Raw genomic sequence first — 17000 nt, 5'->3', positions numbered from 1 at the left:
AAGCTTTTAAACCTTCACCTTCATGAGAGTGCAGTTTCTGCAAAAACCAACAAAGGTAAACTAAGACTGATCCTGGATGGATTCTATTCGTTCTTTGATCCATATCTGGCTTCCACCATATTAATTTATGCCAGTATTTTTTTATCTGCTTTGCCATTTCTGCACTGTGGAACAGGTGTGGATTCAGTGTTCCACCTCAGACGTTGACAGGGATTGATGTTTTAGGCACAACCTTTTCCATATTTTCCTCCTAGTCCTCCTGAAGGTTTGCATATCCTCCTGTTAGAGTGCATAGGAGAATGATTCATAGGTCAAACCTAATAGAGTCAGTACCTATAATGCAGAGCACTATTATTGCGTCTCCTATAGATCTGGCACACAAAGAGCAAAGGATTCCCTCCTCTCCCCTTCTGACTCATCTGCAGTCATCCCCAACGACAAACGTACATCTCTCTGTCTGGGTGTTTGAATGAAGATGAAAAGGCATGAAAGTTAGCGTGTCATTTGTCTGCATGTCAGTATAACTCCTCAGTTTTAATTGTGCAGAGATATTTGGCCAGAGGAACAAATGTGTGAGTGCATGTGTGTCTATGGAGGTGCAGTTTGCATATGTGAGTATATATGAGTGTGCGCCACGGAGTCCAACAGTACAGTTGTTTGGAATATTAAATACAGTGCCGTGCTGGCGGCTGTTATAAAATCAAGAGGCAGCATAGCCGGAGTGTGACTCACACACTGACTCACTGACAGCACTGCCATGGCGTGTGTATGTTTCTGAGCATGTGTGTGTGTGTGTGTGTGTGTGTGTGTGTGTGTGCGTGCATAAGTGTGTCTCGCACTCCATGGTTTCTCTGGCAAACCCGCTGTGTGTTGCTGGTGTTCTAAGAACTCTGAACCCTGCCACATTCCCTGGATTTCACACCAGCAAACAAGGTGGTGTACGTGTGTGTGTGTGTGTGTGTGTGTATGAGTGAAAGTGTTTTCCTTCTTCCCATAACAGCACAAGATCCCCACACTGTACTGATAGCTCACAGCAAATTCAGTTTCAAATAAGCATCAAAGAAAAAAACTAATACGCCGATGTTTGTGATCTGCATGAGTTACAGTCAGTCTATTCTCAGATAGAAACAATCAGAGCAAAGCTGAATTACACCGTCTGACCATAACATACAGGGGACGGAATATGGAAACAGAAAAACAATGTACACACTTCATCTAATTCATCATAAATATTCACTAAAATGTAACACGAATCACAGAAATTCTCAAAAAGCAAAGCAAACGATGATGAGGATATATTACTTGCCCGAAAGGCTTTAAATGCCAAATGCATGTACAAACTAGCAGAATACGTACTGATATCAACAACAAGGAAATCCACAAACAAAAACATAAAACTTTAACTGATATTACCTCCTTGGAGAGATGATAGAAACATTTATATGTTCAAATCTGTAAAATAGGAGTAGAATTTGTTCATCCTGCACAGAAATGGTTTGTTGTGACAATACACACTTAGAAAATGGATTTTAGGTCAAAAGGTTAAACCTGCATTGCAGAAATAGTGTCTCCCCCCCGGCAGTGAAAGTAACAGTTGACTTTATTTTCTTAATCTGTAATTTTCCCCTCAGCAAATTTCTTTTTTTTATCTGCAGCAACAGAAACTTCATTTTTCTGTCATTGACTTCACCATAGTCTTAGCTGCTGTCACCTACTTTGTCTCTGTCACTAGTTGCTCCCCTTTTCAGCTCTAGCAAACCAGTCATTGCTGGTTGATTTACAGCATCTCTACCAGTGTACTAGTACAGGAATGTCAGCACAGACACCAGATGTAAAATTCTGTTATACTGCGAAATACAGAGCGCTACCTGGCATGTGAACATTTAATTAATTCCCACTCTCTTACTTAAAGTTGTATGTCAAAGCTAAAGCATAAATATTACAATTCTATAATACCTTAACCTACGTAGCATTTATAAGACGCATTTAAATGTATAATAAATGGTCTATGATATAGTATAATGTGGCTGTAAGCGAATTTGTAAAGTAAATGTTTTCTACTGAAGGTTTGTGTAGAAATATGAAATGCTCAGATGGAACTGCTAATAGATAGCATGCATTAATACTTTAAATATCCTTCAATCTACCAACAACCACATTCTACTATGTTATAAACCATTTATTAAATGCTAACATTCAGCTCATGAATGTCAAATAGAGAAACTTAAAGTAAAATATTACCTGGAATTTATGTCTGCTCCTCCTTCCCCTTCTGGGATTTGCTTTGCATGTGTGGTGGTCATGTGTGTGTTCAAGAACGATTTCCAGTCTTCATGTGTAACACAAGAACCATATGCAATGCCTCCAGTCATGTGTTTGCCATTACTAAGAGACCCCGAGCTGCTCCTGAACGTCTTGATAACATGTACACAGCAGGGAGCTCATCCTCCTGTTTCCCTGATTTATGCACCAAAATGAAAGACAGCGTACCTGTTGTCAAGGGCAGTAAGTCATAATAGTTATGTACAGTGCCCGTCCCGCATTCCACGATCACAGGTACAAATGTAAATCATGGGATGTGTGCTTTAAACAAGGCGTACAGTATTGTAAATCTGTATTGGTATGTGTCAGCGTTGTGCGCCGTGCACTGCTCCAGTATATCATCCGACAGTGATAAAGAAGAAAGCGACTTCTTATTTACTTTCAGATGCCTGATAGCGGCGTCAGTCGGTTATCCCCACTCAGCATAAATCACTATTTGCAAAGAGTAAGAGGGAAGTGAGAAACCTGATGTATATGCGGTGCGTGGGTGTGTTTTCTCTACAGGCTGATTTTGATGTGTGCTTTATGGCCTCACAAAAATGAAAGGCACGGAAAAGGTCAGCCATGCATGAAAACAGGATTATCTATCCTGTGTGATTAGGAGGTTTAAGGTCACTTTCATAGTTAGAATTAGACACGGAGTTCTTCGTCTCATGCTGAATGTTCTTTGACTTGCAATACAACAGTAGAAGGATCTTGTGAGAGATTAAGTGACTCGATCGCATTACACATTTGTAAGTCATGTTTACTGTATGTTTTCCAGATTTGTGAGTGTATCTGTTGGACCTGATATCCAGGTTTGGCCTCATACTCTGCCTGCCAATCTATTCCGCCTCATAGCTGTTGTTAATGATGTCGAAATCACTCACTTTCAAAGGAATGGGAAGGAGAGAGGCAGAGCGTGTGCATGAGTGTGTACTGTAAAAAGTGCAGGCTGTTATTTGGTATAAATAATTAAATGTTGAAAGGATGCAGGAGCCTGAATTACAGCGTCAGAATTTGATGCCAAAAATGAACAAATCAAGGTAGTTTGTTATTTCAGTCAAAGTGAGTGAGTCCAGTTGGCTTTCAATCTTCATTTGCAATGAATAATTAATGACAGATTAAGAAAGTTGCAGCTGATTGAATTATTTTCACTGCTAAATCTGGTAAATAAACATTTGTTATTGACTCTTCATCTATTAATAGTCATTTTCTGCACAGTTTGAGTGCAAGTTGTCTTGTAACAATCATACATGACAAGGTCTTGGACATATTAAATAAAAAGCGAACAGTTGGTTCCTGAAGTTAGAACATTATGTGCAGAAAAAATGGGAAGGTGTAAACAGAAAAGTGACTTTGACAAGGGTAAAGTCTTCATAACCAGTGGTGTTTGGAGGGACAAACCATGAACCTGGTGTTGGGGGATGTGCTGGAGCAGGTCTGATCCACGTTTTCTCCAAGGCACAATGAGCAGGACTTAAAGGAACTGCTGCTAACATCTTTGTGCCAGATACCACAGGTCACCTTCAGAGTTCTCGTAGAGTTTACACCTCAGAGGGTGGCACACAAAGGACCAGCAGCGTATCAAACAGGGGATGTTCTGCCACTTTTCTTTGAGCTTTAACCTTGAATTTCTCCAGAAATTGTTTTCTGATGTGAAAAATGTTACGTGAAGTGCCTTTTTAGTGGATGATTTTCTTTCTAATCCAAATTAAAACAAAACAAAACAAAAAAAACATTTGGAATCTTCCCGCACCCTTCCTACGTAAAGGCACGAGGGCCACGAGGTTCATACTTAATTTTTATGTTCTCAGGCTTGTTATGACAAGCAGTGCAGCAAAAACTATTAGAGTCTGACACTGGAAAAATGAAAAATATGTGTAATTTAAGCTCATTTGTATAGTAAGAATTTTTGAAGTGGATACTGCATACAGATAGTTACTTTAACTATGTGCAAATGAAGAAATGTAAAGATTCTGTTAATGATAATGTTAAAAAAAAAAAAATGTTACTCGAACTTGGAATCTGTTGGAAGAGGTAAAACAAAAAAGTGAGAACTGGTTTAAAGTGAAGGAATGAGTTAAACCAACTAAGTCAAAGTTTTAGTGAAGTTTGTCGCCTTAAAATTTAGAGTTTTCGCAATGTTTTATGTTTTACAGCGCAGGGATTGCGCAAGGTGCTTATCAGACGGAGCTGTGTTGTGATCGCTGAGGGAGGCCTTGGCATGAGCCTGTACAGGAGCTTACTGTCGCTTCAGCCTTGGAGTGCGGCTCAGTGTGTGTGTGTGTGTGTGTGTGTGTGTGTGTGTGTGTGTGATATTCTCTGATCTCTCTGCCTTGTTTTTCTGTCTCGTGCTTCTCATCAGTCAGCATTCCGGTATCGTCGGGTCAATGTGAGCTTTTCGTGTGTGTTGGTCAACCTCGGGCTCCTGCCAGGTGGGCAGCGAGTGTGTTTACAGTTGGACCAACCACTTCCTAGTATAACAGTGCACTTAAATTACAAGCCATTCACCTTATCTCCACTACAGTCCATTACAATTTCAAACTATCTTTATCAACTTTAACTCTATAAACATTTTCTGAACCCTGGCCGCAGAGTAATCCAACCATTGACTTAGATGTTATTTGAGTTATTTAACCAATGTCAAAGAAATTGAGACAAAAGGCACAGCATAACTTGAGGATTTACTCCGTTACCTGCTCTGACCTGCCTCAGAAAGGTGTCTTTCTATAAAGCAGATTTGACTGCAGCCACCTGGAGCTTGTTGCCGACTCTGTAACAGATTCTCATGTGAGTAGGAGCTGAAGACGTGAGGCAGAAATACAAACAGACAGGCAGAAGACACGGTGACTCCTCTGTGTTACTGTTCATCTTACATTTATATCAGAGACAAGACTGCTGTAAGGAGGAACCACAATCAATACATAGCACTAGAAATAGATAGAATATTTTTTTTTTGTGTGTGTTTTGTTTTTTTCTTTTCTGTGTATTATAAAATTTAATAAAATTTAAATTATAAAAAAAAAAAAAAAATAGATAGAATATTGAAAATTCAAAGGAGTCGAATTCAAAAAGAAACCTCAGTCCTCATGGCACTTATTACAATATGAGTCATCTTGTATTTTCTCTGTCTTTCTGTCTCTTTTCAAACTCAGGCAGAGGCTGCTGCAGTCTTCGGCTCTCAGGTAAGTCATAATTCACAAGAATGTGCGAAGTGGCCGACGCAGGGTCATGAGGAGTGGAAAAAATATTTGCCCTCTTGCACAACAAAGGCAGCATTCTCCTTCCACATTCTGAAAAATCCGAACACAGCGTTTCCCCTTAATGCGGCAACTGCCTCCCCCCCCTCCACCCCGTTCTTCTTCTTCTTCCTCTTCATCCTCCCCAGGCTGAAAACTAAAGTGAAACCAAAGACAGAATGTGACATGAGAAGCTGTCAGGGGCTGGCTGGGGTCAACAGAGGGGAGGGTCAAAGCTATGTCTGGAACCACGGAGTCACTGAGTGATGTGTTAAGTGTCTCTTAGAGACACTTTATTACATGGCAGCATGGTGAAGAGAGATCACGGTGCACGTTTTTGCTTCTCATCCACTCGTATACTCCGCTGACCTCCCCCGTGCTCCCTCTCTGATCATCACACAACACGTCAAAACACACAGGCAGCTACAGCGGCCGACCTGTCTTTTTAAAGCGCACACAAACACAGGATGGAATGGGATCATTGTAAAATGGTAAAGAGAGCAGAAGTCTCACACAGAAAGAGAAAATGTGTGAACATATAAACAAATGCGTCCACCTACACACACACATACAGAGCAGCAGTGGCTTTGAGACAGCCTGGGAACAGCTAGTCCACTAACGAGGTCTATCCCATGAGGATTTAGTACTGCACACAGGAATGCAGGCACCCCGCTCTCATGACTGACCTGCCCTGTCACACGCAGACACACAAACACAAACAGATGGAGCTACTTTACTGTCCGAGAGCTGCCCTCTTACACATGAATGAGAAATGACAGAAGGCATCCAAGAATAGGGGCACTTGTAATTTGGTAGGTGCTGCATTAGAAACAAACATAACAAGCACACTGGGGAATTTGACACTAATTTGAGACGAGAGCGAGCAGAGGCAGGAAGACGGAGGGGAACGGGGCTGAGAAAGCAGAATGAGAAGAAGGGAATAAATAAACAAGGGCACAGAGGGGTCAGAGACAGACGGAGAGAGGGAGACTGAGTTATGAGGATATGAATCTCGGAGTTGTATTTGCACTTAGCATTTGTTCTGGCTTGTGATCTGGATGTGAGAGCCAACTTGAGTGAGTTTACTGGAGCAGATCTGGTGTCTGAAGTAGACAGACCCCGGCAATGGTGGCCTGTTGGCGGCGCCGGCTGCTAGTTGATAGACAGACAGCATGTGTCCATCTCTGTCAGGAGAACACACACATGACTTCTACACTCTGAGTGAAACTTTGAGATGATTAACTTTTTAGACTTTTTTTTTGAACCAGTGTCAATACATGACTCAAACGTACACAGTGTCTACTGTATCCCATTATTAATATAAACAACACTAAAATTGTATAAAGAGATTGTATAACATCACTCATCTTAGAAGCTACTTTTGGACTTTTATTGCTTAACAAGTTAAAAGTTAAATTCTAAATGTTTCTCTTGGGCTTCTGACTTGTTTGGATCAGGGGTGCACACTGATATTGGTATCACCATCACTATCCCATAATGAACATTGATCTTATTTTGTTCAGTGAATGTGTGCCTGCACCTTCCAGTGAGCTGTCAAGACGGGAGGAGGTGAAATAATGTTAATTCCTCTACAGAATGGACCATATATCGGCATCGGCAGTTATCCATAATAGGCTGGAGGACTGCAGGGGTATCGGATACTGGCAAAAATCCAATGGTGTGCATCCCTAGTTTGGGCTTTTTTTTTTTCTTTTTTCTTACTTCTTACTCACTGCAGGCTCATTTTTCGCTAAACGATAAAGTTCTGCACCTCTATGGAAACAGCACAACCATGATTAGAAGTACAGAGAACTCAAACATGGGAAAATACAATGGTGGCTCTACATACTGTCGATAATTTACTATTTACATTTTAACAACCTTCACAACTTAGGCATTTTTCACACTAATCTGCACATCAACTCCCCTGTATACTACTTTTGAGCCATTTTTTAATCATTTATTGTTCAAATGTGTATTATTTTGCTCTAAATCTTTCCAGTTTGTTTCCTCCATAGTCTGTGTATACAAAGCCTGCAGTTCAGCTGAATAGTCGCAGAATTTTTGTGAATGTTGGTCACAGCAGAGTCACTCATCACTTCTCAGAACCATTTACTTTTTGTGAATTTTTAAATGAGACATGAAGAATAAAGTGGTTTTCATGAAAAATCAGGATTTTAAGCTTAGATCTGGTGAATTGTGCAGATGGAACCACACCTCAAAGATGAGCTGTTTAAAGACTGTTAAAAAAATTTGTTTTTTGGTTTTTTTCAGTGGCTCAATCTGATAAATGGTGTCATTTTGATGTTTTTTTTAAAAAACCTTTTAAACCTGCTGGCAGGTTTTGGGGTTTTCACAGAGTTAATACAATTCAGATGGTGTAAGGGGATATAAACCACTGGTACAGCAAATCTAAGAGCTTACAGTGGGGCTTGGGACTAAATGCTAACGTCAGCATGCTAATATGTGAACATTTACTAATTAGGCCTGTGGCTGATGGGAATGAAAAGCCAAGAAAAGATGCATATGTAGATTCACCCTCTAGACCAGAGGTTTTAAATGTAAGAAGTCGATTCATATCAACAAAACCATATTTATCCACCTCACTTATATCTTATTTAAGTTCAAGACAATCAAGATATTCAAAACAAATTTGAGCCAAGTGAGATAAATAGATGATCAGCCTGTGATCGGTTCCTTCAGTGCGACCCCTGAACTCATGATTACACCACAGATGTCACATCTAATGTAAATGGGCCAGGACAGAACAGAGAACATTATTATTTCTGACTCATTTTCTTACATTTACAGTTTCTAGGTGTAGAAACTGGAGAAAATGAGACACTATATGCAATTTAGGAGCTGATATCAAATTCTCTCTGCAGCAACAACACGCAACACTTTCTCCAGCATTTAATGTAACTATGACAATGAAGCCACATTTATCTGGGGATGCGTTTGTCGTGAGTAATCTCCATCTGCATTCTATATTCAGTGTCAGTAGTAATGTATTCGTCAATAGAAAATTAGTTTTAAAGTAGAAAATGTTACACTTCGTATCATATTATGTTCATAGCATGAGATTTGAGCCTGTGTTCAGACTAAACAGGTCCTGCTATAGTCTAATTTCTTGGCAACCCATCCAATTATTGTTGAGATATTTTTAAAAAAAAACAAATATAATTAGCCATAAATGGATGAATCCTCTGGGAACCATGATCGTCTGGACAAACTGTCGTTACAGTCCAGCTGTTGAGATATTTTAGTTTAGACCAAGGTGGCAGACCAGCAGACCAGTAGTATAACACTGCTGCAAAGTCACATTGCTAGTTTGCTTTAAAAAAAAAAAAAACAAAGGTAAGCACACGGTTTCATCTGTTGGGTACGTGTGGTCTGGTTAGTGTTAATTATCACAGGTTTCATTAATGGTATATATGGTCCTGGTCTGCATGCTGACAACCTCCTTAAAAATGACAGCATGTAACCCCTGTGCTCCGGTCCCTAGAAATAAACACTGGGCCACTGCTAATCGTCCCTGTGTCAGCCGTGCGTAACACCATGTCACAGCCGTGCATGCTGAATGCCTTCCAGGTCTTTGTTTTGGAAAATGTGGCAGGGGTTGCCATGGAGCCTGTGTTTGATCTTTTGTAATTAACCGAGCCCATTGATTGCACAATGCTTCGCCGTGGCTCATCTCCGTCAGCGGGCAGCCCTGGACATCTCATCAAACACCACATTAACCGCCGTTTATGCAGTCGCCTCGCCACAATGATTTGTCCTTACATGGCCTAACGGGGATGAAAGGAGCAGAGGAAGTGAAGGGGAGGCAGGCCAATAAGGATCATTTGAGGATTTAACAAAGCTGAGGTTTACTGTTTGAAATGGATCTAGATTCAGGGTTCAGGAGAACTGACAAGTGTTAACTGATTGCTGCTGATTAATCTGCTGATTGCACTTTATGACAGTACAAGCAAATATGTGAGGCAGAATTAGGCGTCACATTTGTGATTTTACTATGCAGAAAAAAAAACAAGCTTTGCAGTTTGTAATTTTTTTCTGATTAACTTGCTGCAACTTAATTAGGGAATTCTATAATTTCCAGCTATATGAGTCTGATTGTTCTATAGCTGTTGGTAAGAAAACAAATTTCCTAAAATATCAAACTATTCCTCTAGTTGCACACTGAATTACTGAAGGGGAATTACTGGTGATCAAATGTCATATTTTTATCTTCTCGTGGACTTGACGCTAATTCCTCTGAAAGCCCGTCACGTTACATCTGCTTTCATACCGAGGAAGTTCTGTTAGGTGACCACATCCCTCTGTGAATTTGTCCTTTGTTCCTCAGTCGTCCACTCCACCGTGTACTGATGTGTTGAAATCCAGAGCTCACATGGTCGGTCAGGGCCGACCTTCACATGAGGGACTGAGCCACCGCTCACATATGGCCAAGCCCTGGGGTGGGAAACTGCCTGCTCTGGCCAAGGACAGCAGCAGCGTGAAGGGTGGAGGGATGAGGGTGAGCTTGTAATCTCTAGAGAACACAGATATGGCAGCTTGTCTTTTCTTTTCTGGGTTGCACAGAAAGCATTTTCCTGGAACTCCTGTTTTTTTTTTACTTTTTTCTTTCGAGCCATAACAATGAGTGAAATAAAAGATGGGACTGAAATAAAACCTTTGTTCGCAGTGAGTTGTGCCGCTATAGAATATGGTTTTCACTTTATTTATCTGACTGAAGTGAAAATGTGAGAGGCTTTTTTTTCCTGAACACAAAGTACTGTGAACTTTATTGGATAATTATCTCCAGGGGATTTCCAGTGAAATGAATTTCTACTATTCCTGAGCTCGTTCTTTGAACCTGCTCACAGGATGGTGCAACAACGCGACAGCTGGATTTATATCATAACCATGATTAATGCCATTACATGGAATGCAGACAACGTAGACAGACTAGGCCCCGTGACTTGAGTCTGGACTTTCCCAAAGCTGCTGTGAAAGTAACTTCACTTTTTTTTTTTTCTTTTTTTCATTTCTTGCTTAGTAATCCAAGGTGGATCACCAGGGGTTACATCCCCTGAAGCAACAAGTGAGAGTGGCTCAATGATTCTGAGGTCTGGGCATGAAATATGGAGCAGCAGACCACCCATCATTAAGCTACAGTTCTGGATATAAGGAGAACCAGATTTTCACGAATGCGTATTTCAGGATGGACTGCAGGATATGAGCTGGAAGAGATTATTGTGATGCAAAACGCAAACAAAGTCAAGAGCATAAGCCATCATACAATTTCACAAGCTTTGGGAGTCAGTAAGCAGGGGCTTCTTATAAAACTACGGTCTGCTTGTGTTACAGTTGAATAAACACTTTGGAGTAGGTGTGTGAGAAAAACAGTAAAACAAGGTGTTTCTAATTGAAGGGCTGTTAAATTGAACTAAATGGAAAAAAACAACCCTGTAATGCGGCAGATTGCCTCGGCTAGCTTTTGCAAACACTGTTTACTGCAGTTTGTGTGTGTGTGTGTGTGTGTGTGTGTGTGTGTGTGTGTGTGTGTGTGTGTGTGTGTGTGTGTGTGTGCGCGTCCCCAAGTGTGAGTGTGTGAAGTTTTGAAGTGCTGGTTGCTGCACAGTTGTGCAACGGCGGCCCATTTGCCCAAAGCAAATAGCAACGTTCTAAGAAAGAGGAAAGGGGGGGGGGGGGTTATGCTTTGCGAAGGTTTTTTAGCTTGTTTTTCCTTTCCATTTTTCCACCGGTGTCATTTGCGTTTAAGGGTTTGCACAATTTTCTGTTTCATTTGTTATTGAGCAACATGTCGATAAAGATCACAAACAGTTGTGGTACTTCTTTCAAAAACGCCTTCCTGTAATACACTGGGACTCGAATATGATTCATGTGCAGTGCCTTTTGAATAGTGCTTTAATCATAGTCTACAATGACAGGCTACCAGTTGTTGGGATATTTGAAAAGGTCAGTTGGTTTACGCAAATGCTTTGCTAAATAGGTGTTGGCTCAGTTTGTAAGAGCTTTTAAGTCTGCCTGCATTCCTGAACAACCATAACCTCTGGAAGCCACAGGTTGCTGGTGAAAACCTCAAGCTGTCTACTTGCAAAATGCAAATTAAGCAACACCATCCCATTCGGTTTAAAGTTTATGCTGAGTGCAAAATAATCACCAGTACCAAATGATAGATAATTTAGAAATAAAAAGATTAAATTTCCTAAATTATAGTGTTACAGCAACACTGTAAAGCCTGTGGCAGTTCTGTATCTTATGGAAGCAGAAAATGACCACATCTACAACAAAATTTAAAAAGCAATAAACAGGAACTCATCCTCAGATTAATTCATTACAACTGGCTAATGTGAACATGTGTAACTCCTGCAAAGCTAAAACTGTTCAATAAAAATATACTACAGAGATTAAAGGAACTCAGTTCCATTGTTTGGCAGTGCAGAGAGATGAAAACATTTTGGAAAGAGGTCAGAGAAGATTAGACGAGATGTGAGATGTTAGATGTGAAAAGATTATTCCAAAAAGGATTTCATTGGAACCTAAGTTGTTTCTACTTGGTCTGTATCCAAAAGAACATAACTGTCATAAAAATGAATAAATATGAATGAACCTCAGCTTTCTAAATGCTAAAAAGGTGATAGCTCTGTTTTGGAGAAAAAAATCACAGACCAACTATCACAGACTGGATAAGATAAATGATATCAAGCCTTCCACTAGAGAGAGTGACTTGTATACTGAAAAACAAACAATAAGAATATCGGAAAGTTGTGAGACCCTTTGTGAGGCATGTGGAGGACATGGATTTGGCAGAGTCGTACTGACAACTTTGTTGTAAGAGAGGAGTGGTTTGTTTTTGGTGTGTTTTATTCTTTCTTGTAGTGTTTGGGGTGTTTTTGCATTTTACTGTATGTATGTGATTGTCAAACAAATATATTGCTAGGGGGAAAAAACAATAAGCATAGATGATATACCTGTGAAATAGATTTATTTTAACCTGCAGTAAAACCCGACTCAACCACAGCAAACAGGAAAGCGGAACACCTGTGTCGAAAGACAAATATGAAGGATGATGAAACAGATGTTTCAGTAACAGGGTAACCCTGTCAACAATGAACTAAGCAGTAGCGTTTGTGTATATATGTGGTGTTTGTGTGAAGGGGTAATATCCTCTCTGCCTTCCTGGTAAATCTGTGTTTATTGACAGGGCCACAACAGGAGGGATTTTACCAGAAGGTTAAGAGAACATCCATGTGTGTGGGAGTGTTGGGGAATATCAACCAGGTCCTGATTTCATTTCACTATTTTCATTTTCCACTGCTGTTGTTAAAACTAGAGTAAAGCTGACTTCAGAGCTTAGTCAAAGCAGTGACTTTTTTTTTTTTTTTTTTTTGCCCTGAGCTACCTTAACTGATTCCCTTCGCTGGTGGGAATCCTGTGTTTACTGACCACACAAACACCAGCCAGTGCCTGGTACAAAGACTGCTTACAGTCACTAAGCATACAAACGTCAGCTTATTAGTCAGTGCACTTCCCCATGCGGTGACATGCGGATGTCTGCTCCTCCCATAATCAGGATGTAAATCGGTCATCTGTTCAGTGGTTCTCCTCTGCCCAGTCTTACGCTGCTGGAAAGTCATCCTGTTTAATCGTCACGTGTTCACAATTACCATCCTGTGGCGACAAATACGAGTGGCTTCAAGAGAGAACGAGTGCAGAAATGAGCAACTGTGGTTTTGCAATGTAATTATAGAATTTGGCAGAAGTTCCTCTGTTGTTTGTTCTGGCTGCTTTTGCACGACATAAACCCTAATGTTTATTATGGAGAAAAACATAATTTTCAGCTGCTTTAGGCCTTTTGTTCTACACAGTTGTAACCAGAGGAATGAATTCCTTCTGATTTGAACAAATCATTTGACCTCCAGTTCATTTAAAGTAAGACAAAAAAACGCCGTGAACCTGCTCAACAGCATCATTAGTCAGTCATGTGTGTTGTAGCGGTGCGCTAATAACGTGGGCGTTTACGGATGTTTGCAAGTATGTGTGTGTGTGTTTATGATTGTTTACATTGTGCCCTCTGCCTGACTTTAATAAACTGCCTTCTCTTTCATTATATGCTAATTACAAGAGGCTCATCTCAGCTCAGAGTTGCATGCCACATTCTCAATTATTCAACCTATGATGCAAAACGTCTCGTATGTAACCCCTTCCAATGCTGAAACCCAAGGTCACATTTTAATTGGCTGTAATGCAGCTCTGATACTCTCAGATTCCCAATAATGATGGGTTTCCAAGCTGAGCAAATTCCTAACCACTCGTTTGTCACTTGAGTCATCGCGCCCTGTGCAATCCTTTGTGTGCAAGCTCTATACACGACATAACCCACAGACAGTGGAGCTTTTGAAATGCAGCAAATTTGAAATGTAAAAATGTTCCTTTTTTTTGTGTTTGATTAATGCCCCAGACCACACACTGTGTGGGGGAGCGGTGGAATTTTTCGCCTTAATAAGCATGTTTCAGGTCGAAACAGGCTGTTTTCCTTTCATACATATTCATGTTGCAGTGTCTGTGAAAACAGGCATGTCTGAATCATCATAGCACATCACAGAGCAACTGTGTATGGATGGTTACTTCAAAGTGAACGTCGTTTACTTTCCAACATCAAAATCACTGAAAATTATATTCATTATCTGCCTGTAAGAAGTGCTTGGTTTTCCAAAGCTTCATTACACTGCTGTGTGAAATCCTTCCTTTTGGCTTCCACATACATTTCAAACAAATCTGTAGCTCAAAACTTTTCCGACTAACATTAAAACAAAGACGCCTCATTGTCCACGAGGATAAATCAACCCTTCCCTATGAATAAAACAAGGTTTAGTCATAAACACATGCCTTTCAGGGACAAAAGCATCTGCTATGCAACACACAAGACATTTTTCCTTTTCTTGTCAGTCTTTCTCCGCCTCAAACACGAACTTCTGCCACGTGTGGACAATAAATGGACAGTCTGCAGAAAGCATTATTAACACTGGAAAACATGCTCATCTTCTGATTTACAGATTCCACCTTCACTTTGAGATATCTTATCTTGACAAATGTGTCATTACAAACATTTTTCTGACAACTCCAGCCTATATTAGGCATGGAATGCTGTCCTGTATACAATAGAGAAGATGGACAGAGACTCTGATCTTGAAGAGCTGGTATGCCACATTAAACAACAGATTATTTCAGCTCAACAACAGCACAGTTTCTACTGCAAGAGCCTCGAGACTCCCAAAGGGTCCATATTGGTATGAGAAGGCCTTCACTTACAGTAATATTTGTCTCTTCCTTACCATAATCCCTGCTGTATTTGTATAAACTGTGTTTGTCACCTTATTAATAACAGGCCCGCTCCTGTCAAAACCTTTTCCTCTGTGATATTTGTAGGTGACTGGAGAGGCGCATGCAGCTCTAAATATAAAAGTCTGTGTTGATATTATATCGGTGAAAAACTGCACTCTGAATGGCTACTTAGGAACCAGGACACCCAAGTAAACCTGCAGCGAAACCCGACTCAACGAATCACCTAAACATACTGCCAGGGCCGAAACTGAATACCTATTAGAATTTTTTATTGCAGACCAAACATACTGACAAGTAGGAATAATTCACAGTGGAGTGATTGATGTATTTCAGTGACTTGTGTAAAACACATCAGGAAACTGTTTAAAATCAGTTAATAATTTATGTCTTTAGCCTAGGTCCAAAAAACTTCACTTTGACAGACGGACTGTGGGGTTGAACCCTACTTATATTCAAACCTCAACATACAAATACATCATCAGCAAAACACCAATTGTGTGATCAGTGACCTGCTCTAAAGTACTATATGACTGTGTAGACTTCCAATTATTGCAGGTCAGGGTGTTTCTAAGAGCTTCAGTAGAGGGCAACTGGATTTATCTTTCTGGTTCTTTATGCCGCCCAATAAGCCTTTTGGATGGGAGCTGAAACATCTTCAAGAACCAATGAGAGAAGTCCAGTTGCCCTCTACTGAAGATCTGAGGATCAACATTTCTATGCTAGGCATTATGAGCGGATAGAAGCATGTATTGTATTAACTTTGAGTGAATGTCTGTCATTCCAGATGTCATTCTCACCAAAATGTTTACCAGCTCTTTATGGGGAATCCCAAGCCTTCCCAGGCCAGTTGAGATGTATAATCCCTCCAGTGAGATATGGGTCTACGCTGGGGTCTCTTCTGCAATTGGACATGCAAGGAAAGCCTCCAAAGCTATCCCAATCAGGTGCCTTAACCACCTCAACTGGCTCCCTTCCAGGCAAAGGAGCAGTGACTCTACTGCGATCTCCATCTTCGTCCAACATATCCAAGCACATCACAGAAACAGCCTTCACCCAACTCAAAAACATTGCCTGCCTCCATTCATCCCTCCCCTTTTCAGCTGCAGAGGCTCTCATCCTCGCATTCATCACATCCAGACAGTCTTCTCTATGGGACATCATCCAAAACACTCAAGAAACTTCCATACATCCAGAATTCTGCTGCCTGCCTGATCATCCACTCCCACACTCGTGATCACGTTACCCCCATCCATCAGAGGCTTCACTGGTCCCCCGTCCCCCTGTAAATTCGCTTCAAAATCCTCCTCATCACCTACAAAGCTGTCCACAACCTGGCTTCCCCCTGCCTGCCTGAACTTCTCCACCTGCATCCTCCCACCCACACCCTCTGCTGTACTGATGCTAGCTTCCTATCTTGCCTACTTTGTAAATCATCTTTCAGTGCGATGTAAGTATTATGTGTTTTTATTACTGTTAGCTATCCAAACTCCTCACTCTATCTGTAAGGCTGAGCCCACTCAACCTGTGAAAGAAACTCATTTTCGCAACTTGTAACTGTGATCTCATTCTTTTGGACACTACCCAAGGCTTGTGACTGTAGGTAAGTGTTGGAATGAAAGATCAAGAGCTTCCCCTTTTAGTTCAGCTCCCAGTGTACCAACATATAATGAATGTACAATTCCAGCGGCTTTTATCATCTTTAATTGGCTTTCTCAAGGTGACCAAAGACACTTTCAAAGTTGAGATTGCAACAATCATGCTCTTGTGTCTAATGTATTTCACCATTTTTTTTTGCTTTTGAAGTATTTACACCAGGATGGCACAGCTATCACTACAGCAAATAGACTGACAAAGCTTCTTGTAGATTTCTCTTCATCGTTTTGCTGTAAAGCTACTCTATTTCCATTGCTACAGTTGCTCCACTTGTCTGCTCCAACAAACCAGTACTACTGACACATTGTTGCATATTGCTGCCAGCGCACCAGGGTTAGAATGTCACCACAGACACTAAAACTGCAAAATACAGAGATTTACCTTGTGCTGATATGAACTCATTTGGTAGAGGCTTGAATGTAATGTTCACCTATAGATCAAAGTCCAGCA

This window comes from Amphiprion ocellaris, chromosome 15 (assembly GCF_022539595.1).
Source record: "Amphiprion ocellaris isolate individual 3 ecotype Okinawa chromosome 15, ASM2253959v1, whole genome shotgun sequence".
Classification (NCBI taxonomy): Eukaryota; Metazoa; Chordata; class Actinopteri; family Pomacentridae; genus Amphiprion; species Amphiprion ocellaris.
The sequence above is the reverse complement of the archived record's forward strand: the minus strand, read 5'-3'. Positions refer to the sequence as shown.